The sequence below is a fragment of the Rattus norvegicus genome, chromosome 7 (genome assembly GCF_036323735.1).
Source record: "Rattus norvegicus strain BN/NHsdMcwi chromosome 7, GRCr8, whole genome shotgun sequence".
Classification (NCBI taxonomy): Eukaryota; Metazoa; Chordata; class Mammalia; order Rodentia; family Muridae; genus Rattus; species Rattus norvegicus.
In genome coordinates, this window is record NC_086025.1 from 12,281,900 (window position 1) to 12,309,024 (window position 27,125).

Sequence of the window (27,125 nt, forward strand, 5' to 3'; positions counted from 1 at the left end):
CTGCTATTGTTGACCTTTGGACCCTGTGTATTGAACACGCTTATAACCTTCATAAAAGAGAGAATAGGTGCAGTACAGCTGATGGTCCTGCGCCAACAATATGAGACCCTGAGGACAGGACCTGAAGAATGTTAGTCACCAGAGACCCCTGAGTGTAGCTCCAAGATTGGAGTTTGTACAAGAAAAAGGGGGAATGAAGGACCCTAGGGGCTTTCGCCAGTCTCACACCAACCTCGTGTCAAGGCTAAGCCAGGCTCCATTCTCCACCCACAGTTCTCAGGTGGAGCAGGGACATTCTTGCAAAGAGCCACGGAATGTATTGACTGATAGTCACCTGACCCTCTGGCCCTAGATAGAGTTAGAGTGCATATTATAATCTGCCCATGCTTGTTAGCCAATAGATTCAAGGGTCAATATTCTTAGCTAGTAAGTTTAAACTGTAACCTTGCTGATATAACCTGTACCCCTAAAAAAAACTGCTTGTTGTGGCCATTTGGGGCCACATTCTACTTACTTGCCACTAGGGGCTGATTGAGGGTCAACCCTGCCGCACTGGATAATAAACCTCTTACATTTGCATTGAACTTTGTTCTCGTGTCTCACTTGGGGAGGTCTCACTGTAGTTAAAATTCACTTTGAGTCTTACACAATTTTTTAAAAGACTGAAGAAGCTGTTGGTTTTAGCTCCTGGATAATTGTGTGGTTGGGAATGACCTTGCCCAGCTGCCCTTCCTGACCATGTGCATCAAAGCAAGTCTGCAGCTGTATCCTCAGGATACGAACCTGATCTGCAGCTGCACTTAGGACATTCTGTTGCCTGATGGCTGAGTTATCCCAAAAGGTGTCTCAAATGATGAGAGGAGGCCTCCTGGGTAAGATGATGGTCCTTAGAGGTAGCACGGACTGGACATTGCCTATCCAGTTGGAGTTCATCATAGTCCTTCAGTCTGGACAGATCCTGTGGTCAGGATCCTCCCTTCATGTCTAGGGCTTGGGAATGGGTAAGGTCCAACCTGGAACCCAGAGTCTGTCATCCTCCTCTCTCCACTTCTGTCTTTTTGGTGCTGGAGAGACAAGACCTATCAGGAGAATCTTGCTAGGCATGTCCTTTTATGACCTATTCCCCTTTGACTCAAGACTTAGGACATAGTGTTGTCTCATGGCTGAGTTGTTTCCAAAGTTGTCACAAATGCTGAGAGGAGGCCTCCTGGGTAGGATGATGGTCCTTGGAGGTAGCACGGACTGGACATTGCATATCCAGTTGGAGTTTTCATAGTCCTTCAGTATGGACAGATTCTGTGGTGTGGCTCCTCCCTTCATCTCTAAGGCTTGGGGAAGGGGTAAGGTCCTACCTGGAACCCAGAGTCTATCATTCTCCTTTCTCCACTTCTGTCTTTTCTGTGCTTGAGAGGAAGACCGATCAGAAGAATCTTACTTGACCTGCCTGTCTATTACCCATTTCCCTTTGACTCAAAAAACCCACAGAAGATCTCACCTTTAGCTTTTATGCCCTTCTCAGTGGGCCCATGTGAGGTGAAATGCCCTAGGGTGAAGGAGTAGGATCTAGGTCTGACTGGGGAATTAGGGGAGGGGTGCAATGCTTGGGTTCTGGTCTCTTTTCAGCCCTCTGCACAGGATATGCCAAATGTCACAAGGTTTAGCCTTGGAAAGTGAGGGGCACCTGCCCCAAGCTCAGAGCCCCGCCTTAGTTTGATTGGGTGCCTATGCCTAAGACCTGTTCCTTTTGGGATGCGAATGCAGATGCCCAAGCTGCATTCCATGTATGTCACTGTCCCTCTTGCCATGATGGTGAACAGGCACAGTGGAGACCCAGACAGTGTGGGTCTCAGGATACCTGTCTTGGTTGCAACACAGTCATAGTCCCTATTTTATTCCCTTGCAGGAACTGCAAAAGACAGACTTACCCCATGAGTGAGAGGAAGGTGGCACTGGTATTGAAGTTGCTGCACTTCCATACCATTCCTGGTGAGATAGACCCTCCCAGGCAGCCGGAGCTGATCCTGAGCCTAGAAGGCAGGCTCTGGCTGCTGAAGGAGTCACTTAGTGTGGGTGGATCCTACACCTGGTTTGGGATCTCCTCACCCATCCATATACCTCTGTGAGCCCTCTCACTCACTGAGGGTCAAGAGGGGCTCCAGAGGAAAATAGCGATCCTGATGGTGTGTTGGGGGGTAGGTTAGTGTCTCTGAACCAGATCCCCTCTGCTTCTGTTCACCACTGGCCTCTAAGCTGATGAGACTTTTCTAGAGCTCAAGAATGGGATTTGATTAAAAATAATTTTTATGTACTCTTTGACAACTCCATACATGTTTATAGTGTATCTTGATGAGATTCGCCTTTATTTCCCCTCTTACCCCCCATCTTGGTCTTGCTCTCTGGAAACCTTCCAAGCCCATACCTTTACATCTTGCCTGGTAGCACTGAACCAGTCATCTCAGCTGGAAGGAACCCCAACTCAGGAAGCGGGAGGTCAGTGAACGTGATTGTTGGGGGGAGGGCGGCAATGGGGGGAGGATTGGGAGGGGAACACCCATAAAGAAGGGGAGGGGGAGGGATTAGGGGGATGTTTGCCCGGAAACCGAGAAAGGGAATAACACTTGAAATGTAAATAAGAAACACTCAAGTTAATAAAAAAAAAAAAAGGAAGCGGGAGGTTCTGAAGCAGAATGTGTGTGTGTGTGTGTGTGTGTGTGTGTGTGTGTGTGTGTGTGTGTGTGTGCATGTGCACACGTGTGCGTGTATATATATGTTTATTATTACTTTTATTTTCATTTTTGTGACAGGGTCTTTATGTAGTCCTGGCTGTCCTGGAGCTCTCTATGTAGACCAGGCTGGCCTTGAAATCTCAGATATCCTTTTGGGTCTGCCACTTTAGGGCTAGGTTTAAAGATTTGGCTACCTGGTACCAGCTTGTTTCTGTTTTAGTTATTCTGCCCCCAACCACCGCCCAACCTTATCACCTCCTTCTTTTTCTCCTTCTATGCTTCCTGCTTCCCTCTCTTTCTTCTTCACCTTTGTCTCCCACTGAATTTAGAGTTGTTTGTTTGAAGGCATCATGGGCAACCTGCCAGCGACTCCACTCCTGAAGAAAAATGATTGCCCCTCTCAGTAACCATGGGCCGTCAACTGCTCTGTAGCTCGGAGGGGAATGTTGTGTGGTTGGCCTTATTGATGAGCTGTTGATGGGCAACTTAGCACAGCCGCAGTGATTTCATGAGTATAGCAGCCATTTTGTGCACGGAAGACAGGCTTTCACAGCACCTCTCCCATCCTGCAATTCTAAATTCTGCCTCTTCTTCCCTGATGCTCTTCCTGAGCCTCAGGCATCTGGTGGGATACCATTGTCCCAGTTAGGGCTGTTCACTGAGCAGTTTCTTATTCCCAGAACTTAGTTGTAAGTGTCTCACTAACAGCTGCTCACAGGAAAAGAGACTTTTCTCTAGTGGAGGTTGAGAGCAGTCTGATCTATGCATACAGACACAAGTGTGTTGGAGACACACGTGTATTAACCAAAAGATGGTAGTGAGGTATCCTCTGTGTCTCAGACCTTCCAACTCGTGCCATCTGACCAGGTTTACACTACCAGGCACGAATTCTTCTGTGGGGCAGACTTCGAGTCCATGAAATACTATCAGATTTTTCACATCACTATGGCATTAGTTCATATATCTTTGCCAGAAAGTTAGTACTGTGTCATTCAGGGATCACTGATTCAGGGTAATATCATAGGTGAATTTTCTCTCTCCCACAGCTGTTTGCCTCGAACTTTCTGGCACTGTGAAAGCTAGCCAGAAGGGAAGATGTTGCCAGGTCAGATCCAGCTTGATTTCTCCAAGTCTTACAACTAAAGCATTTCTGTCTTACCCTCTAGTTCTTCTGGGCAACTAAGGTATGATAGGAAATGATAGGAAAGGGAAATACATGAGACCCCCCATTGATACGGGGGGGCTTGGTTGAACATGTAATATAATTGTGAGTGTGTCTCATAATACAGTTATACATAATAAAATTATAGTGGGTCACCTTCCCATCAACACCCCGAAAGAGCCAACCACACACCATCCCACTCTTGGCTAGGAATATTAAGAGTTAGTATTGTTTTGGGGCTTGTAGAATATCCCTGACCAACAACCAAACACAGACTTAATGCTGTGAGTGACAGGAAGCAACTGTGGGTGCTTGGGCCAAAGAGGGATCTATTTACTTTCTTGTTGCTCTGCAAGGATTTTCTGACCTGTCCTAACAGCTTCCTCACATCGTTTATCCTCTAAGCAGGCACTGACCATTCGCCAAAGAGGTTTTTATCCGGGCTTAAGCTTGCCCTCTGTGGCTTCTCTCCACCACACAAAGAAAAAAAGAAACAAAATTATAAGTCCTACCCACAAAGGATCAATTGGAAACAACATTGCTGTTATGGCCTCTATACCAAGGCTTTCATAGTCACTGCTTACCTCCAGAGAACTTTACCTTGTACCCTGTATACCAAGGCTTTCATAGTCTCTGCTTACCTCCAGAGAACTTTATCGTCCCTTACCCGGGAACTTACCGACGTCGTCGTCCTGGAATTGAAGAGTTCTGAATCCACAAGGATGTCCTCAGGTCCCCGTATGGGCCACCACTTTGTCGCACCCACCTCGGTCAGCAAGGAAGACACAACACGGTCAGATTCTTCTCAACAGCCTTTATTGCAGGACCACCTCATTGCTGATACAATCCACAACAACTTTTCAAATGGCTTGATTTTATTTATTTATTTATTTATTTATTTATTTATTTATTCATTCACTCACTCATTCATTCATTCATTCATAGTTTAGCAGGTTTATTTTTAGAAGCTGCCATCTTCACAGATGGTGTTATGGCGTTGGCAAGACCAAAGTCTATGGCCCTAGACACCTGGTAGGACTTCAGACAGATGCTGAAGCTGTGTTTTCAGATCAGACTTCCTTCCTGACTGCTACAGTCAGTGTTTGCACTCAGGTCCTTCTTGTACTCAGTGTCCTGAGGAGGTAATCAGTTTCCTCTGCTCTCTACTCCAGCATCAGTCTGGTTTCTGGTCCTCCAAAGAGAGATGGATTTGGTTGGGATACATTAGTAGAGGAAGCAGTCAAGAGTTTAGTCAAATCGAGGGAGGAAGCAAGCAAGAATATACTCTGAAGAAAGAGCCCATCAGGACTGAAGAGATGGCTTAGTGGTTAAGAGCACTGACTGCTCTTCCATAGGAGCCAAGTTCAATTCCTACTATACACATAGTGGCTCAGGGAATTTTGTAATTCTAGTCCCAGGGGATCTGACACACTTCTGGAATCAGGCATGTATGTGGTGCAGATGCATATATGCTGAAATATCTCTATATTTACATGAAATAAATAAAACAAAATATAAGAATGCTAAGTCAAGTTGAACAGCTGTGGCTTCTACCCTGACAAGTGCGGGCCTGGTACTGCCTTGTTCCCTAGTGTCTTTCTGTGTGCCTCCTCCAGTGTGGACCCTTTTAGGAAAGGTAAGTGCTTCCCTCAGAGGTTTCTTTCAGCCAGAATTCAGTGTCAAAGTGGTTGTGGAATTGTAAGACTTTCAATGTGCTTGTAAGTACTTGTGATGTTGAAAACTTTACTGGGGGAAAGGGAAACAGCATTTTGTGAAAAATCCCCTGGGGAGGAAGTCGTGAGGTTGCTTTATTTTGATCTCTCTGTCAGGGACTCCTAGCCTCCATAGTACCTCATTTCTTGTTTGGGGGACCCTACATTGACCAGTCTGGACTTCTCCACTGACCTCTGCCCTTTACTTTCTGTATCAACCACCAGTCAATTACCCTTGTACTCTTTTTCCCTCATTAGAAGATGCGGTGGAAGCTTTTGTTATTGCTTTGGCAGTGCTCATTCTTTTTCTTTTGGTTTTTGATTTTGCAGCTGCCGCTGGGCACAGTCAGAAGTCGTGCCTAGAAGATGAGAAATGCCGCCCAACAGTAATAGCAGGACAAGGGGCGTTAGAGGAGTTACAGGACAGTATGTCAGAAACAGAGCGAGGTGAAAGATTAGAAGCTTTAAGAAGGAAAGGTGCGCCTAAGAAAAGAGGCCCTTCCAAGGACCTTGGATCCGAGGAAGCGAGAGATAGGGGAAAGGACGCCCTGGGAGAGAAACAGGGAAAGGAGAAGAAAACCCCGAAAAAAAGCCTTTATCCGGTAGAGGAGTTAGAGGCTTTGGGGCTTGATAGTTCAGAAACAGATGAGCTTAGCCCCTCTGAAGAAGAGGATTTAGAAGATGAGGCAGCTCGCTATGAAGAAGAAAGTTATGGGCCTAGGTGGAGAGCCACTGTGAAGAAATCGAAAGTTATGGATCTTTTGTGGGCAAGGCTGGTAATTTTGTTTATTTTTTTCTTTGTGTGGGAAGCCATTACAGCTGTTAGGACAGGTCAGAGGGTCCTTGCAGAGCAATAAGAAAGTATGTCGGAGGGAGAAAAGGTCTCGAAAGAAAAAAAGAAAAGAAAAGGAGATAAAAGGAACACAGTATTTTGGGAGAAAAAATTTTGTCTTTGTGCTTGTAAAAGGTGTGATTAGGCTCTGGAAACTTCACAGAGTCATACTGATCAGATTTGATAGAGGTAGACCGCCTGAAAGTTTATTCAGGAGAATCAAACAAAAAGATATCTCGATTCTAAACTTTTGTCTTGAGAATTGTACAGAGTGTGCCTACTTGGATTCCTGGTCTCAAGGACTTTCAGCTGGGACCAGTCAGGACACATCAGCTACAGCATTAGTTTCATTTTTCCTACCCCCTACCCCCAAGGACATCTCAATGCCCATGCACAGCTTGATGGAGTTAATGTAATTGGGTTGTGAGTGGAAATATTCAGGACTGTGTTTCACTTCCATACCATTTGTGAATGTCAGTCGTGCTGATCAGATATCCCGTAATATATCTCAGTATTTTACAGGAATTTGGTTTCAACACGTTGATGGACTAGTCCAGGAATTGAGACAATCCATCGTCCATATCAACTCCACTTGAGTGGATGGTCACCGTGGAAGTGGTGGGAAAGGGGAAATCCTACCTCTCTGCTGACTCCTATTGGAATTTGGGTCCCTTTGGTGGGACACCATCTAGTTTTTCCCCTCTGTCTATTGTCTGTCCTTGGTGCACCAAGCTGTCCATGTATGTCAGTTTATGTCTGTGGTTTTTGTTTCTTATTGCTTAAATGTTTTATGTTTCATGTTCAAAATAGAAAATGGTAAAAAACAAAAAAACAAAAAAACAACTTTATCTGCTGGTCATTCACACCTTGATTTGATTTTAACTCGTTTCAAAAAAGGAACAAATGAATAAAAAGAAGTTCAATCAGCCCTTGGTGCCTTGCACCTGTAGTAGGAGCCTGGGTCAGCTGGAGAAGCTGCCCGGGGATGAGCTTCTGCATGAGCTGATTATTAGACTTAGCAGGTGACAAGGTGCTTCTCTTAAAATCACAGCTAGAAAAGTCATAATGGTGTTTGATCTCAATATTGAAGATATGTGTAGCCACTTCAATTTTGTTTCTGATTGGTTCTAAATGTATAATTATTCTCTACATGCCTTGGTTATGGACTATTGGCTTTTATGTTATTGGATATGGTGAAAAAATGTAACATTGGTAACAGAAAGTTGAGAAAAAAAGTGTAACATTGGTAACAAAGTTGACATAAAACTGTTAATTTGGATGGAGTTATTCTTGACAACATGTGGCATGAGCCAATCTAGGGAAACAGGTCTAAGTTGGGACAATATTTTTATGGAACTCTTATCTTAGAAACCAGACTTCTAAAAGATTTTAAGGGCAATGTCTCTTTGTTGAGGTATTGGAGACCACACCATCATGCGTTCATACGTAAGAATTGACAGTCGAACCTTGTATAGACTCGGTGTCTTGGAGACTGGATTTTGGAGACTAGATTGTTTGTTGGAGGTTGAGTTTTGCTTTCCAAAGTTGTTTGCCCCTTTTGCTGTTAGATAAGAATCAGACTGCAGCGTGGTTTAATTTGCCACGGGATTCATCTGGGCCCTGTAAGAGCTGAATGCCACCTGGATTTCTGTGGCTGGCCAGAGAGGAGGGGCCTACGCCATCTCGACAGCCAAAGAAATTGGACTAGTGAATTTGACAATTTGATGGAGCAGCTGCGTGTGGCCATTGTAACCATGAATTCCACAAGAGTTGATGCTTCTTTTGCAGAGGGACTATCTTTCTGGATCACATCTGCCATGACCCACTTCAAGGAGTGGGAAGGAATAATTGGGGTTGGCATGCTTTTGTGCGGAGGGATAGTGTTTATGCTATGGTTGGTGTGTAAGCTACGTGTCCAACAGCAACGTGACAAAGTGGTCATTGCGTAGGCCCTTGCAGCACTTGATGTGGGCTCATCTCCCTTGGTTTGGTTAAACATGCTTAAGGATTGACAATGGGATTGTGTTCAGACAGCCCATGCACCCTGAGTCCTTTGAGACATTGTACCAGGATTGGGTGTCCTACACCTAAAGGTAGCCTTTGCACCCTGCTGGGTTAGTCCCATTGCACGCAGGAAGGTACCTTGCCCTTGTCACATCCATTCAAGGTCTCGAACCCTGAGGGTCCTACAAGAGCCCAATGGTTGATCGAACTTGTTCTTTATATTATTTGAGAGGGGGAGATGTTGGTAGTCACCTGTACCAGCTGTTGTCTGTTAGTACAGGGGACAGCTGTTGTCCACCCCGAAGGACGCAGTGCGCATGCGCAAGGGTGTGTTCGCGCCAAGTCTTTGCCCACCCTGGGGCATGCCAATGAGATCACGGCTATGCGGCCAATCAGGAAGGAACACGTTGCTTTGGGGGATATAAAGCTAACACTCTCTGAAGCCGCGGCGTCTCTCCTCTTCAAGATGCAATAAACGCTTTGCTGCAGAAGGATCCTGGTGTCCGCGTGCGTTCTTGCTGGCGAGACGATAGCGCAGGACAGGCTAGGACCTGTCATCCCTGTGCTGAGGCTTGTTGATCCTGCATTTGTTGCCCCTCTGCTCCAGGCCCCAGGTATCCCTTCTAGGATCCCAACCACTGGCTTGTTCTCTGTCTCTTATCTAAGCTCTTTCTATCCCTGGATTGATCAGGCTGAGCAGCAGATGGGGCTGTCCCTGACAGGGGCCATGTCTCAGTGTCTCACCTGTTGAGTGACTTTAGATAATGTCTTGTGTCTCTCTTGATGCTGAAATCTGAGCTGTGAGTGACAGAATCTCAACGCAGTGTGATCTAAGCCAGAGAAGGAAGTGTAGTGGCTGTGAAACTACGAACAACGTGGTAGGTTCCATCCTAGAACTGGGAAAAATAATTTATCTCTTTGATGAAACTTTTTGTGCCAATATGTATATGGCTGTGGTTGTGTGTGCACATGTGTGTGTATATATGCATGTGTGTATGCATGCATGTGTAGGGCAGTAGACAACCTGAGGTGCTATTCTTGGAACTCTATCTACCTTTTTCTAGACCAGACCTCTGTCTTCCCTGGAGATCACCCATTAATCTGGATTCTCTGGACAGTAAGCCCCAGGGATTCTCCTATGTCTACCTTTGCAGCAGTAGCAGCACGTTACGGACATTTAAAATATTTTTCAGGCATTTATTTATTTATTTTGAGGTTCTGTGTAGCTCTAACTGACCTGAAGACCACTTTGTAGACTAGGCTGGCCTTGAACTCACGGAGACCCACCTTTGTCAGTCTCCTGAGTGTTGCTATTAAAGGTGTGTAGTACTATGTCAGAATTTATTTTTATTTTATGAGTATTTGTCTATATGGATGTATGGATACCACGTGTATGCAAATCCCTCAGTGGCTATAAGTTGGTGTCAGATGCTTTGGAAGCAGAGATACAGGTGGTTGTGAGTTGCCATGTGGGTGTTTGAACTAAGGTCTTCTGCAAGAGCCATCTTCTACTGACCCATCTCTCCATGCACAGGGATGGAATCTTTAAGTTGTCCATCATTCATTGTGTTGTGATCTGAGAAGAGAGAGAGTCCACCCCTTCAAAAATGACATAGCATCTCCTTTGCAACCAGCAAAGTGGACAGATTTCCCAGAGCTCAGCTCCAACCCTTTGGTCACATAGTCAGTCTTACCTCTGAGATTCTAGGTTTCTTTCCTTTTCATGTCCTGCATTTCTCCCTCAAGACACTGAGTTGGGTAAGGCTCTGTGGTGTGGGTCTTACATTCCTTTTGGTACTTCCTGGCCTAGGAGTAGTTAACTCAGAGTAGCAAGCTATTACCAATGTGTACATCTTGCACTATTTACAATGTGTACATTCCTTTCAAAATATAGAGTGCAAATGGGCCTGTATGGTCCTATGTAGAACAGAACAACACAGTGCTTTTTTTCCTTTTTTTCACTGTTCAAGGTTTATTTGTTTTCCTTGGCATGACACATGAGTGGTTGGTTCCGTCATCCATATGCAGATCTTACATTTCACATAATATTGCAATGTACACTACAGACACATATAATACAGAAAATATCCTGTAGAACATTTATGCACAAGATATGCACGATGGACTTACACACTGGAGCCAGGTTATAACTAACTGGGAACTCATGGCCTAGGCATGTTTGGTGAGGGTGCGTAGCACAGCAATGCAGCAGGCTCACAGGGTAATCAAAACCTGCACACAGTTGGCAGTGTGTCTTGGAGACAGTGGGATTGTCACACTAACCAGCTTACCACTACACAAGTACCACTTAGCAGGGTAGAGCTGTGGAACTGAGATTTTCCCCAGACTACCTCAACACAACTGGACTAACCATAGCTCAGATGAGAAGTGTGTGGTCTCCATAGAAACCTTGCTGCAGCCTGGACAGTGAAGTGCTAGGACACTGGGAAGACTTTAGAACTGCAGCTCCTTCTGGATTCCCCAGAGGGTATCTGCACTCTTCTTCAGGTGGGCCTCTTCATCAGGAGTCAGTGTCACGTTCACAACATCTGAGATTCCATTTTGTCCCAGGATACATGGGACGCTGAGGAAGACATCCTCATTGATTCCATAGAGACCCTTAATCATGGTGGAAATGGGATGCACCCGGCTAAGGTTCTTCATTATGCTCTTGGCCAAGTCTGCCACGGAGAGGCCAATGGCCCAGGATGTGTAACCTTTCAGCTTGATCACTTTGTATGCACTGTCAACCACCTGCTTGTGAACATCCTTCCACTGCTCCTTGTCTGCATCCGTGCCCAGCTGTGGGTTCAGAGACTTCAGGGAGATGCCGGCGATGTTCACACCACTCCACACAGGCACACTGGAGTCGCCGTGCTCTCCCAGGACCCACCCAGCTCAGTGGATGAACTCCCAGCCTTTCTCCCATCAGGTAACGGAACCAAGCCGAATCCAGATTGCAACCACTTCCAATAACTCTGTTTTTGGGGAAGCCGCTGATCTTCCAAGCCACATAGGTCAAGATATCCACTGGATTTGAGACGATGAGCAGCTTGCACTGTGGACTGTATTTGACAACGTTCAGAGTGATGAACTTGAAGATGTTCACGTTTCGCTGGACCAAATTGAGCCGGCTCTCTCCCTCTTGCTGACGGGCCCCTGCGGTGATAATGACCAGCTTGGAGTTTGCAGTCACACTATAGTCTTTGCTGGAGACAATTTTTGGTGTCTTAAGGAAAAGGCTGCCGTGCTGGAGATCCATCATCTCTCCCTTTAGTTTATCTTCTATGACATCAACAAGGGCAAGCTCATCAGCCAAGTCCTTCATTAAGATACTGATGGCACACCGGGGTTGGGGATTTAGCTCAGTGGTAGAGCACTTGTCTAGCAAAAGCAAGGCCCTGGGTTCGGTCCCCAGCTCCAGAAAAAAAAATCAAAAAAAAAAAAAAGATACTGATGGCACAAGCCATGCCAACAGCACCAACCCCAACAACTGTAATCTTGTTCTGGGGGACCTGTTCTTCCTTAAGAAGATTCACAATCAGCTGGTCTTTGAGGGCTGTCATCTTGGACTTTGAATCTTTTGGGACCGCTTAGTGCACGATGGGTGATGATGGTTGAGCAGCAGCAGTAGCGTGCGCGAGATTGGCGACAGTGGCTCCAGCACTATAGTGCTTTTTTACTTCCAATTTTTCCCCCATGAAAAATTGTAATAGTCATTGCAATTCATGGTATTCCTGCAAGATATGTATCTCCTGGTTGAAGAGTTGACGTTGTGAGAGGCATGTAACACAGTGTGAATTCTCCTCCCATCTCCCCATCTTAGTAAATCTCAGCTGCCCTAGTCACTTTGAGTAGAAGTGACCCAAGCTGGAGATGACTTGAGACAGAGCTAGAATGCAAAGAACTGAAGGGAAAGATGCACCAGAGTCCAGAAGGGTCAACTGTGTCTGGTGGTCCCTGGGGATGCCTGATGGCTGGAGAGGGCAAACCCCATACTTAATGGTGGATACATGTCTCTGAGAATAGTGGAGCCCTTAATTCTGAACACTTCGTCCATAGCGGAGAGAGCTAGATGGGTCTGTAGACATATCTAGTTCCCATTTTGGACTTGACTGGAACTATATTTAAATGCCAATCTGTGATTATCTGAAGGTCACAATCAGGTCACATCTGATTGGTACACACTGTGCTGTGGCATGTCATGGAATGCCATGTGTGTTTTTCTATGACAGGTCATGTGAACATGTGCCCCTGTCATACATACCAGGATGTGTCAGAACATATCAGAGAGCCACAGTTGATGAGGTTTTGTAAGTCTTTGCAAATGCCTGTAGATTGTTTGTTCTAGTCTGAGATGTGGAAGACATGGTGGACCATGTAGTAGCCATGTGCAAGTGTACTGAGGAATGTTGTGCCCTGTCAGGTGACCGTTGCTCTCCCTGGTGCTGCAGCGTGGTCTGGTCCTGCTTTACTTCCTTCCTTTTCATGCTTCCTTTGCCCCTGTCCCCTTTCTGCCTTATTTTTGGAGGGGAATTGGAAAGCCCTGGGGATGGGAGTCCCCACCCTTCCCATAGTTCATCTGACTTTCTCTTTCTGGCCCCTGATTGTCCTCCTTCATGGCAGCTTTGGTGGCCCCAAAAGACATGAATTTCTATGGATTCCTGAAGCCCTGGCTGGGTGAGTATTTCAAGGTGAGTAGCAGAGGATACCTTGGAGTCAAACAAAGGTTCCACCTTTGCCCACTGACATTTCTGCCTTCCCAGGGGATGGGCTACTTCTGAGTTCTGGTGACAAGTGGAACCGCCATCGCGGTTGACACCTGCCTTCCACTTTGACATCCTGAAGCCCTATGTGAAGATTTTCAACCAGAGTGTGAACATCATGCACGTGAGTTCCTCAAACCTAGTGTCCCACATAGAGTACTGCAGAAAAGTTGTGGCTTCCTACAGATGGAGTCTGAAGGTAAGGTTTTGTTCCATGGTCTCAGGGACATTAGTTTTCTTCTAGTGACTCAGTTTCCCCATCTTTAAACTGAGAATAGTAATCTGTACTTAAAAGGTGATCAGGGGCTCTCAGATGCTGCTGCTGCTATTCACCACTTACTGCAGACATGGTCAACACCACCATGTACTTGGATATCATGGCTGACTGTGAGCTCTTGGGCAAAGTCTCCTTTGAGCTATTTTCAGTAAAGGTCCAAAGACAGCAGAAAACGTTTGTGCTCTGAGCACTGGAGAGAAAGGGTTTGGCAATATGGGTTCCTCCTTTCACAGAATTATTCCAGGATTCATGTATCAGGGTGCTGACATCACGCCATAAGGCACTGGTGGCAGGTCCATCTACGGAGAGATATTTGAGGATGAGAACTTCATCTTGAAGCACACAGGTCCTGGCATCTTGTCCAGGGAAAATGCCAGACCAAACACAAATGTTTCCCAGTTTTTTATGAAGACGGAGTAGATTGATGGCTAGCATTTGGTCCTTGGGAAGATGACAGAAGGCATGAACACTGGAAGTCATGGAGTATTTTGGGTCCAGGAATGGCAAGACCAACAAGATCACCATTTCCGACTGTGAATATCTCTAATTTCTTTTGACTTGTGGGCATTTTACCCTTCAAGCCATTCCTTCTGTAGCTTAGGAGACCACTACCACCCCATCTGCTTGCAATACCCTGCAGTCTCTGCTCACAATGAAGTTCCATGGGTTACATATTTTCCTCTTTTCCCTTCAAGTCTAGCTGGGTGGCAAAATTAAGTTTATGATTATGAATAAAACCTGAATAAGAAAAAAAAAAGGATGATCAGGACGGTACCCTGGAGTCCTGCTCCTAGCATGTAGATGAGTTCATAGCAGATGAGAATCTACTCTTCCTCACACAATCCCCGGAAAGTCAACCAACAGTTGAGGTTGACTACAGAAGTAGGTCTTTCTGTGTAAGATACTAATTGAGACTTCAATGCTCTAAAGGTGGCCATGACGACACACTTATTAATGCCTACCTGGGGACACTCAGGAATAAGATTGTTTATCATAGGCCAGTCCAAGCTTCATCAACATGACCTCTCCTTCAAGGAGAAGTTTATTGTAGAATGGGTGAATGTCCCACGCGCGACTTTTCGCCGGCAAGGAGCACACGGACATTAGAAATCCTTACTGTGACCACTTTATTAATCTTAGAAGAGGAAAAGCCACGCCGCGCCAACATGGGGCGCTTATAAAACCCTCGTGCAGCGCACCCACACCTGATTGGTTGTTACCCATGATCTCATAAGGCATGCCCCGGAGTGGGCAAAGACCTGGCACGAAGGCACTCTTGCACATGCGCACAGTTAACTACCTGAAAGGGGGGCCGGCTGGCGCGGTGAAGGTTGGCGCCATCTTGTAATGGCGGAGTCTATCCTGACCTACCACGTGGGGCGCAGTGGAAGACAGCGCCAACTAGTGGTTGCGAATGTTATTGCGGCCCTCTACATCTCACCCTTATAATTTATATAATTTTATAGCAGAAATGATCACCCTATCGCGTGCAATGAGGAAACCTCAGCGATGTGCAAGGGCTGATCAAAGGAACACTGAGTCTCTCTCAATCCCAGTGCAATGGATCCACAGATCCATGGGGTGCAGGAGCAGAGAACTCAGATACAGAGAGTATCCCTCTCCTCCCAGTGCAATGGATGCACAGATCCATGGGGTGCAGGAGCAGGGAACTCAGATACAGAGTAAATCCTGAACAAGATAACCAAATTCCAGGTGAGGCCCTTTGTACAATGGCCACAAGTGCTTGAGTGATAACGGCCTTATCATGTTACTGTTGAGATCTGAGTTTGTAAACCAACCATGGTATGAATACTGATCCACAGCATAGGGCTGCATCAAACAGAGCCACTCCCAATAAGTAGTGGGCACCTCATATGGTCCTCCTCAGCTGTTACCACCAAGGACCGTGGTCAAGCTGCTCTTATAATAAAATTTAGAATTCCCAATTGTTAGTAACTACTCTAGAAAGTTCACCCACTGTACTTGTCTAACAATAGATTGGGGGAGGATAACTCCAGACACTGCAGACACAATGTCTGCAGCAGTAATGGCTGCTACAATAGCAGCGAAAGTGTCAAGGTCTTTTCCAGGACAGTTCAGGATCAGTCATTCTTCTCTGGAACAACCAGCAGGCAATGGAACCATTTCTGAGATCTGTATAACCAGGACAGAGTTCTCCAGTCACTGTAGCTTTACACAGGTGGCTTTCTGTGAAGCTACAGTCTGTAAAATGACAACACCAGTTACCAGTTAAGGCAGCAAGAGTCACCAGGGAAATGAAGGACAGGGGTAACAGCTGGAGTCCAGTCTTCTCCAGGAAGCAGCAGTGTACAGAGTCTGAGCATAGGCCACAGTGGGACGGGAACACACACAGCGGTAACACTGACTGCAGCAATGGCAAAATCTCTGTGATGACAAAGGATGAAGGGAAATCTTCTATCTTCCTCTCAGGGCAGAGAAATGACTCCAGGGACCCGAACCAGGAGAGCTGAATAACCAGGATCAGCAAGTCTCAGCAACCACCCAGGCAGCTGGCACACTCTTGTAGCATCCTGTAGAAAAAACACAAACATTCCCTCTTCCCCATATAAAATATCTGGACAGGAACATGTCAATAAGTGGATCTCTCTATTTCACCTAGGCAGAAGTATGCCTAGTTGTAGGGTGCCATAAACTTTGGCATCCAAATTTTTTAAAATTGAAATAAAAGGAGCATTATTTAGCATACAGGGATAACTCCCCCTTTTTATTTATTAAGATATAGTAAAGATATTATTTATTAAGGTAAGTCCTCGAGGATTAAGTTGAGGACACTGAGCACTTGTATTTATAAATTGACTTGTATACCAAATTATTGTCTCTAGCATAATTGTATTGAATATATAAAGAATGAGATTTTTTGACTAATTGTTCTTATGTAAGGCCTATAATCTGTCTGGAATCTTGTCCTCCCTTGTTAAGGAGCCCAGAAAATCCAGTTTGAATTCTTAAATGTCCTATAAAGGAACAGTATTTAGTGCTCTTAACCACTAAGCCATTTCTCTAGCACCTCACAAACTTTAATTATCTAAACATAAGCATTAATTAGAAATGTCAAATCTTGTAAATATTGTCTAGATTCAGTCTTCCTAGAAATCTCTGAGCTGGCAGGGTGAGGCTGGGAGTTGAAAGTAAACAAATGGAGTCTTCCTCTTTTCGTGAGGGTGTGTTATCAACTCTATTACCATTTTTAAAGAGCTGGGTCTATGGTTTTGTTTAGTTGTCTGAGCCAGAGCACTGAAGGGACAGTGAGTTGTCAGACAAATTTACACCGAAATCACTCACTGATTTCATGTAGAAAACTTGTCTCTAATAAAGCATTAAGTAATTTAAATCAATTGTAAACCACAAGCCACACATTGGCTATCAGTATGTGAATTGAAAGTTTGATTTAAAAACAGCGGCTAAAGCATGGAATTTAATAATCTGTGTTGAAGCAGCAGAAACTCAAGAGAATAAACAAGTTATCCAATCATACCTGTAGCCTTTTTATTAGATGAACCACCTATAAATACAGTAAGCGCATTTCCTATGGGTTGTACGCACAAATATGCAGGAAGTACAAAAGCATGTAAAGAGTAAAATTATCAATTTTGTCTGAAAAATTTGTATATGTAATAGGCCAAATATCAGTATTTAGTAGTAACCAATTAACTGTTGTTTGGAATAAGATATGTTTTACCAGGTTTCTTCTTTAAAATACTTCTATGACTCTAGTCTACAGTTCTGTATTAACACAACTGAAGCTTTATCTCCAATGTGTATAACAAAGACCTAAGTCCTCTGGTAAGGTGAGGTACTTAGCCAATTAACATATCTTTAGAAGCTTAAAATTAGCTTTAAATATTCTTATCTGGAGTAGTGTAACAGCTACTCCCCAAATATTAAAGCTCATTTTGAGAGCAAAGTTTGTAGTAAAAATTTCCATATACATTGAAAGATTTAAGTTCTAACTTCTTACACTGAAGAAGCAACAAAATTACCTAATATGAGGCTGTTAGCCATTCTTAATGATATGACTTTATGGGCTCTCTAAAACTATAAGCAAGCTCACGAAATGAAAACTCACAATTGTTATGACGAAAACAAATTGTATAAAATCAATCCTCTAAATCTGTCTTGAAATGGCAGTTGGGAGTAAGGAAACTGGCTGTAATGCTCTCACAAGTTCTAAAACCTCATCAATCCTTATAAATCCTGTAACAATCTCTACCTGTTTGATTTTTCCTTAATTAAAAATAAGTTTGAGTTAGTCAATATAACACTGGCAATCCTAAATCACAATCTTTAAGTTCTCTTTGTAACACCAGAACACAGCCACAAGGTCACCGGAGTTCTGAGTACGTGAGTAGGCAGCTGTTCTCCAGGCAGTGGAAATTAGCATTAGAATACAGATAACTTCAGGGCAAGCCACAACTTTGGAAAGTAAAACTCAACCTCCAACAAACAATCTAGTCTCCAAGGCACCTCAGGTCTATCTATTATGTTACAAAGTTTGACTGTCAATTCTTACATTTGGACGCACAATGGTGTGGTCTCCAATACCTCAACCAGGGACAATGTCCTAAATTCTTTTAGAAGCCTGGTTTTTAGGATAAGAGTTCCATCAAAATATTACCTCAATTTAGACCTGTTTCCCTGGGTTGGCTCATGTCACATGTTATCTAGAATGACTCCATCCAGATTACCAGCTTTATGTCAACTTTCTGTTACCAATATTATACCTTTTTAACCATATCTAATAACTTGAAAGCCAATAGTCCATAACCAAGGCAAGTAGAGCATATTTATACATTTAAAACCAATGAGAAACAAAATTGAAGTGGCTACACCTATCTTTAATATATAGACCAAACATCATTTTTACCCTTTTACCTATAATTTTAAGAGAAGCACCTTGTCACCTGTTGAGTCAAGTAATAAGTCAGGGATTTTTTTAAGAGAAACAGCTATCAACTCTTGTATGAAGAAGCTGTTGGCGCTTTTAAGATCAGCTCGTGTAGACGCTTAGCTTCTGGTCAGCTTCTCCAGCTAATCTAGACACCTGGCTCTAGGCACAGGGCTTCAAAGACCTGATTAAAACTGTTTTTTATTCATTTGTTCCTTTTTGAAACGAGTTAAAACCAAGTCAAGGTGTGCACGACCAGCAGGTAAAGTTTTTACCATTTTTTCTTTTGGACATGAAACATAAAACTTTTAGACAACGAGAAACAAAAACCACAGACATACACTGACAGACATGGGGACATCCTGGTGCACCAGAGACAAACAATAGACAAAGAGGGGAAAAAGCCAGATGGTGTTCACTGCGACTATCCACTCGAGTGGAGTTGATATGGGCGATGGATTGTCTCAATTCCTGGACTAGTCCACCAACGTGTTGAAACCCAATTTCTGTAAGATACTGAGAGATATTATCTGAGCAGTACGATCGACATTCGCCAATGGAATGGAAGTAAAACACAGTCCTGAATATTTTTACTCACAACCCAATTATATTAACTCTATCAGGCTGTGCACGGGCACTGAGATGTCCTTTTGTTTGATTCTCCTGAATAAATTTTCAGGCGGTCTGCCTCTATCAAATCTGATCAGTATGACTCTGTAAAGCTGTCGCGTCAGCGCCCGGACGCCGCGGCGTCCCCAGAGCCGGCGCGGGAGCTTAATTACACCTTTCATAAGCACTAAGACAAAGTTTTTCTCCCAAAATACTGTGTTCCTTTTACCTCCTCCCTTCTCACCCAGGGCATTTTTTCCCCAATCTTTCACTTCCAAGTTGGAAGGGTCTGGTGCTTGAGATCGATCAGTTCGTTGCAACTTTTCACTATCCTCTGTTTCTGACGATTTTCGCCCTTCCCCCAACACTCTCCGCTTTGCTGTTACAGCTGGGCAGTTCCCACGCGACCTCTGACGCTGTTTGGCGGTAGCTAGAAACTCAAAGGTCAATAGAAACAACTCGAGGGTTGCCAGAGCAACCATAGCGGCACCTGCCGCGTCCGGCAGGGGACTGAGCTGGAGCAGATCAGGGCTAAACATTGTCTCTCAGAGTTCTTTTTACCTGCATTCCACAGCTTCTGGATTTCTTCCATGAAACGGAGACTTCCTCTTGGCACCGGCGATGTTGTAGCTTTTTTGTGTCCCGGTTTTTCGGCACCAAATGTCCCGCGCGCGACTTTTCGCCGGCAAGGAGCACACGGACATTAGAAATCCTTACTGTGACCACTTTATTAATCTTAGAAGAGGAAAAGCCACGCCGCACCAACATGGGGCACTTATAAAACCCTCGTGCAGCGCACCCACACCTGATTGGTTGTTACCCATGATCTCATAAGGCACGCCCCGGAGTGGGCAAAGACCTGGCACGAAGGCACTCTTGCACATGCGCACAGTTAACTACCTGAAAGGGGGGCCGGCTGGCGCGGTGAAGGTTGGCGCCATCTTGTAATGGCGGAGTCTATCCTGACCTACCACGTGGGGCGCAGTGGAAGACAGAGCCAACTAGTGGTTGCGAATGTTATTGCGGCCCTCTACAGGTGAATATGCTCAAAACTCATTTTAAAACCAAACCAAACCTAAGGTCTTGTATAGAGCCGAGTTCACTGTGGTTGTCAAGTATGGAAAATCCTGGTTTTGAAATGGAGAAAGCAGAAACTTTACATGGACTCACTGTAAAGACTGAGAATTGAGGACTTATAGAAACCTGAAGCAACTTCTAGAGCCAAGGACAATGATAATGACCACTCAGCCTTAGTGAGCACCTTCTGCATATGAAATATTGTGCCAGTTCCATGGTCTAATTGGTTGATGTAATTTTCATGTTGTAGAGATGAATATGACTGTCATAATATGTATGATTAAATGAAAGGTCAGAGTGGCCTGTCCATCTTTTCCCAGTTTATAAGAAATAAGACTGCACAAAAGGGAGAGAGAACAATGCAGGGTACTTTATGGGTAATGAGTCATGTCATTGTAGCTGTGCTGGAAGACTTGACCAACCTAGAAGGCAGCAAGCTGAGCAAGGGCACACAGAGATAGAATTAGACTCAAAGCTTCTGTCCCCTAACCTAATGTCTTCATCTGCTACAGTAACATCTTCTGCTCCTGTCAGAGTTAGTTTTTCCCTGGTATCAGGGCTCTTTTCTGGTGTTTAGTGTTGAGAAGGAGCTCAAGGATCAAAGACTCATCCCCATCTCTGTTCTTTCTCTGGTCAGGTCAAGTGGAAGCACCTATGCGTGGAAGGCAGTGCCCATCTGGAAATGTTTGAGAACATCAGCCTCATGACCCTGGACAGTCTGCAGAAATGCCTCTTTGGCTTTGACAGCAACTGTCAGGAGTGAGTCCCTGTCTCAGCCGTGGAATAGGACCTTAAGACAGCCCATATATTCTTTTCTTTTCCCCTTCCATCCCCTTCTTTTCTCCTTGACAGGGTCCCAGTCTGTAGTTAGTTTGGTTTGGAACTCCCTATGTAGAGCTTCTGATCCTCCTGAATTCACCTCCTAATTGTTGGGATCACAGTCAGGAGCCACCATTTCCAGAAAGTGGCCAGATCTTAAAGATGTGGAGTGCCCAACTGGAAGGGTATGAACTCCATCCTGAGTCTCCCAGAGCATAAGAGAAGGTGTCTGTATAGGAGGGTGGTTCCTAGTCACAGTGACCTTGGGCAATCTAATCAGTAGAGGAGATTTGGGGAGATACAGGATACAAGGGAGTTGGAGAGGAGGGTCTGGGCCTGAGCAGAGTTACAGGAGGAGGAGGAGAAGAAGAAGAAGAAGTAGAAGAAGAAGAAGAAGAAGAAGAAGAAGAAGAAGAAGAAGAAGAAGAAGAAGAAGAAGAAGAAGAAGAAGAAAAGCAGGAGCAGCTGCTGAGTGAATGAGGGGATGAAATAATGCCCATATTTACTCAGGGATCCCTGTCAGGAGGCTACTTGTGGGGAGCAGGAAAGAGAGTTTGTGTGTCATGGCTGCCCTTTCCTGGATGGGTCCTAATCCTGGGACTCTGGCTGGAGTTTTTTTTTTTTTTTTTTTTTTTGGTTCTTTTTTTCGGAGCTGGGGACCGAACCCAGGGCCTTGTGCTTCCTAGGCACGCGCCCTACCACTGAGCTAAATCCCCAACCCCTCTGGCTGGAGTTTTACTGTGTGCTAATTGCTTCCTTTCTCCTCCTTGCCTTGCAGGTCTCCCAGTGAATACATTTCTGCCATCTTGGAACTGAGTTCCCTCACCATAAAAAGGTCATATCAGCTCTTCCTGTACCTGGACTTCCTGTATTACCGCACTGCTGATGGACGGCGCTTCCGCAAGGCCTGTGACCTGGTGCACAGCTTCACGGATGCTGTCATCAGGGAGAGACGTCGACTTCTCTCCAGCCAAGGCGTTGATGAGTTCTTGGAGTCCAAGACTAAGTCTAAGTCTAAGACTTTGGACTTCATCGATGTACTCTTGTTGGCCAAGGTGGGCTCTTGTAGGGTGTGGGTTGCAGGAACCCTCATGGTTAGTGTTAGACAGAAGCTGGACTTGACCAGGAGGTATTGGGGAGTTACAGACTGTGCTTTTCAATCTAGGCAGCACACAGGGGTCCATTTTAGCTGTGACTCTTGAAGGCTCTGCTGACAGAGCAAACAGTGGGCAGGAAGTGGAAGAAGAAATGTGTTGTTGTAAAAGTATAAAAATATAAAGTAGAGTTTTCTTTTACCCCGCTAGGTCTGCACCACAGTGTGCCAAGATATCTGTTAGATATCTGGGCGGAAACACATCCCAGCCACACACGTTCATACACTCAAACCCTCATATAAAGAACACACAACACAGTAATCTTAGATCCAATTGATAAGATATAATTGCCCACTTAAACATACAAAACCCGGTACCATCCATCCCTAGGAACATTAATAACAACCTGTAAATACACAGAGCAGTATCTTTACGTCACCTGCCACCTTGTCTTCCCACAGCTTATCTGTCCCTCTCTCCCTCCTGTCTCTTCCTTCCAGTCTTAGTCTCCTCCTCTTCCTTCAAACTTCTCTCCCACCCATCCTTCCTCCTCCTCCAATGACAGGCCTCCTTCTATCCTGTACCTGCCCCTCACCTGTACTTTACAAATTCAATGGGGAGGTGGTTCTGGTGAAGTCACCTGAGTTCTGAGTAGTGACTAGGCAGCTGTCCTTTGGGCAGTGGAATTAGCATCAAAATACAGATAACTTCAGGGCAAACCACAACATTGAAATGGAAGCAGGCTGTGGGGAAGAGAGAGGAGGAACCTTGTGTGCACAGTGGGCATCAGACACTGTGTTCTCCCTCCTGTCTTAGAGGTTCATGACTGTGAAGGGACACCATGACCAAAGCAACTCTTATGAAGGGCGTTTAATTGGGACTGGCATATAGTGTCACAGGTTCAGTGTATTATCATGGAGGGAAGTGTGGCAGTGAGCAGACTGGAGGAGTTGAGAGTTCTACATCTTCATCTGAAGGCAGCCACGACAAAACTGTCTTCTGAAGTGGATAGATCTTGAGCATAAGGAGGCCTCAAAGTCCATCTACTCAGTGACACAGTTCTTCTAACAAGGCCACACCTCGTCCACTAAGGCCATATCTCCTAATAACGCCACTCTGTTTAACCAAGCATTCAAACACATGGGTGGTCAGAACACCGCCTCAGACACAGTATGAATTGAGGGTCGTGTTTTATCTTCAGGATGAACATGGAAAGGAGCTGTCAGATGAGGACATCCGGGCAGAGGCTGACACCTTCATGTTTGGAGATGAGAGTCCCTGTGTAGGTCTTACAGAGGAGGTAGATGTCTTCCAATCCCAAGTAGGTGTTATGGGGAGACCTAGAATCCTTCCCTTCTTTCTATCCATTCCTTTTTGGAGCCTTACTGTCTGGACTCAACTAACCCATTGTGCTAAAACAGGCCAGAGACCCAAATCTGCCTGTCTGCCTACCCTTCAGGCCATGACACCACAGCCAGCACACTGTCCTGGATCCTGTACAACCTGGCAAGGCACCCAGAATACCAGGAGAGCTGCCTTCAGGAGGTGTGGGAGCTGCTGAGGGACCGAGAGCCTGAGGAGATTGAATGGTGACTGTGGTAGTCTCTGCTGTTATAGCTTCTGGTCAGCATGGTCAGTGCTGCATTTCTTACTGGGTGTGTCTGTGTAACTCAGGTTGGCTTATAGAGCCTTAACACCTTTGCTCAGTTTGGCCATCTTCATTTAATTAATTATATCTCACATCGCAAATTGTTTCTTTTTTTTTCATCTTTATTAACTTGAGTATTTCTTCTTTACATTTCGATTGTTATTCCCCTTCCGGGCTCCAGGTCAACATCCCCCTAACCCCTCCCCCTCAGCTTTTACATCGGCTTCCCCTCCCCATCCTTCCCCCATTACTACCCTCTGCCCAACAATCACGTTCACTGGGGGTTCAGTCTTGGCAGGACCAAGGGCTTCCCCTTACACTGGTGCTCTTACTAGGCTATTCATTGCTACCTATAAGGTTGGAGCCCAGGGTCAGTCCATGTAAAGTCTTTGGGTAGTGGCTTAGTCCCTGGAAACTCTGGTTGCTTGGCATTGTTGTTCATATGGGGTCTCGAGCCCCTTCAAGCTCTTCCAGTCCTTTCTCTGATTCCTTCAACGGGGGTCCCGTTCTCAGTTAAGTGGATTGCTGCTGGCATTCGCCTATGTATTTGCTGTATTCTGGCTGTGTCTCTCAGGAGAGATCTACATCCGGTTCCTGTTGGCCTGCACTTCTTTGCTTCATCCATCTTACCTAGTTTGGTGGCTGTATATGTATGGGCCACATGTGGGGCAGGCTCTGAATGGGTGTTCCTTCTGCCTCTGTTCTAAACTTTGTCTACCTATTCCCTGCCAAGGGTATTCTTGTTCCCCTTTTAAAGAAGGAGTGAAGCATTCACATTTTGATCATCCGTCTTGAGTTTCATGTGTTCTGTGCATCTAGGGTAATTCAAGCATTTGGGCTAATAGCCACTTATCAATGAGTGCGAACCATGTGTGTTTTTCTGTGATTGGGTTACCTCACTCAGGTTGATATTTTCCAGTTCCCTCCATTTGCCTATGAATTTCATAAAGTCATTGTTTTTGATAGCTGAGTAATATTCCATTGTGTAGATGTACCACACTTTTGTATCCATTCCTCTGTTGAAGGGCATCTGGGTTCTTTCCAGCTTCTGGCTATTATAAATAAGGCTGCTATGAGCATGGTGGAGCTCGTGTCTTTGTTATATGTTGGGGCATCTTGTGGGTATATGCCCAAGAGAGGTATAGCTGGGTCCTCAGGTAGTTCAATGTCCATTTTCTGAGGAGCCTCCAGACTGATTTCCAGAATGGTTGTACCAGTCTGCAATCCCATCAACAATGGAGGAGTATTCCCCTTTCTCCACATCCTCACCAGCATTTGCTGTCACCTGAGTTTTTGATCTTAGCCATTCTCACTGGTGTGAGGTAAAATCTCAGGGTTGTTTTGATTTGCATTTCCCTTATGACTAAAGATGTTGAACATTTCTTTAGGTGTTTCTCAGCCATTTGGCATTCCTCAGCTGTGAATCTTTTGTTTAGCTCTGAACCCCATTTTTAAATAGAGTAATTTGTCTCCCTGCCCTCTAACTTATTCAGTTCTTTGTATACTTTGGATATAAGCCATCTATCAGTTGTAGGATTGATAAAGATCTTTTCTCAATCTGTTGGTTGTCATTTTATCCTAACAAGAGTGTCCTTTGCCTTACAGAAGCTTTGCAGTTTTATGAGATCCCATTTGTCGATTCTTGAACTTAGAGCATATGCCATTGGTGTTTTGTTCAGGAAATTTTCTCCAGTGCCCATGTGTTCGAGATGCTTCCCCACTTTTCCTTCTAGTAGTTTCAGTGTATCTGGTTTGATGTGGAGGTCCTTGATCCACTTGGACTTAAGCTTTGTACAGGGTGACAAGCATGGATCGATCTGCATCTTCTACATGCTGACCTCCAGTTGAACCAGCACCATTAGCTGAAAATGCTGTCTTTTTTCCATTGGATGGTTTTGGCTCCTTTGTCAAAAATCAAGTGACCATAGGTGTGTGGGTTCATTTCTGAGTCTTCAATTCTATTCCACTGGTCTATCTTTCTGTCTCTGTATCAATACCATGCAGTTTTGATCACTATTGCTCTGTAATACTGCTTGAGTTCAGGGATAGTGATTCCCCCAGAAGTCCTTTTATTGTTGAGGATAGTTTTAGCTATCCTGGGTTTTTTGTTATTCCAGTTGAATTTGCAAATTGTTCTGTATAACTCTCTGAAGAATTGAATTGGTATTTTCATGGGGATTACATTGAATCTGTAGATCGCTTTTGGTAAAATGGCCATTTTTACTATATTAATCCTGCCAATCCATGAGCATGGGAGATCTTTCCATCTTCTGAGGTCTTCTTCAATTTCCTTCTTCAGAGGCTTGAAGTTCTTATTGTACAGATCTTTTACTTGCTTAGTTAAAGTCACACCGAGGTATTTTATATTATTTGGGACTATTATGAAGGGTGTTGTTTCCCTAATTTCTTTCTCGGCTTGTTTCTCTTTTGTGTAGAGGAATGCTACTGATTTATTTGAGTTAATTTTATACCCAGCCACTTTGCTGATGGTGTTTATCAGCTTTAGTAGTTCTCTGGTGGAACTTTTGGGATCACTTAAATATACTATCATATCATCTGCAAATAGTGATATTTTGACTTCTTCTTTTCCAGTCTGTATCCCTTTGATCTCCTTTTGTTGTCTGATTGCTCTGGCTAGAACTTCAAGAACTATATTGAATAAGTAGGGAGAGAGTGGGCAGCCTGTCTACTCCCCGACTTTAGTGGGATTGCTTCAAGTTTCTCTCCATTTAGTTTAATGTTAGCTACTAGTTTGCTGTATATGCCTTTTACTATGTTTAGGTATGGGCCTTGAATTCCTATTCTTTCCAGGACTTTTATCATGAATGGGTGTTGAATATTGTCAAATGCTTTCTCAGCATCTAATGAAATGATCATGTGGTTTTGTTCTTTCAGTTTGTTTATATAATGGATCACGTAGATGGTTTTCCGTATATTAAACCATCCCTGCATGCCTGGGATGAAGCCTACTTGATCATGGTGGATGATTGTTTTGATGTGCTCTTGGATTCGGTTTGCTAGAATTTTATTGAGTTTTTGTGTCAATATTCATAAGGGAAATTGGTCTGAAGTTCTCTTCCTTTGTTGGGTCTTTGTGTGGTTTAGGTATAAGAGTAACTGTGGCTTCATAGAAGGAATTCGGTAGCGCTCCATCTGTTTCAATTTTGTGGAATAGTTTGGATAGTATTGGTATGAGGTCTTCTATGAAGGTCTGACAGAATTCTGAACTGAACCCTTCTGGACCTGGGCTGTTTTTGTTGGGAGACACTTAATGACTGATTCTATTTCGTTAGGAGTTATGGGGTTGTTTAAATGGTTTATATGTTCCTGATTTAACTTCGGTACCTGTCTAGGAAATTGTCCATTTCCTGCAGATTTTCAAGTTTTGTAGGATCTGATGATTTTTTGAATTTCCTCTGATTCTGTAGTTATGTCTCCCTTTTGATTTCTGATTTTGTTAATTTGGACACAC

The 27,125-nt window shown here is 44.5% G+C and overlaps 1 protein-coding gene and 2 pseudogenes across 1 annotated transcript in view; 2 read left to right on the plus strand and 1 right to left on the minus strand.

Annotated features, from left to right (window-relative positions):
• Nucleotides 1-10,379: 10,379 nt before the first annotated feature.
• Nucleotides 10,380-12,091, minus strand: Ldha-ps18 (lactate dehydrogenase A, pseudogene 18; annotated as a pseudogene).
• Nucleotides 12,092-13,504: 1,413 nt separating this feature from the next.
• Nucleotides 13,505-27,125, plus strand: part of Ftl1l5 (ferritin light chain 1 like 5) — a 576,109-nt gene continuing 562,488 nt past the window's right edge. The window contains exon 1 of the mRNA XM_039080052.2: nucleotides 13,505-14,250. The gene's annotated coding sequence lies outside the window, so the exon portion shown is untranslated. The remainder of the gene's footprint in view (nucleotides 14,251-27,125) is intronic.
• Ppia-ps4 (peptidylprolyl isomerase A, pseudogene 4) lies at nucleotides 13,550-14,026 on the plus strand (annotated as a pseudogene).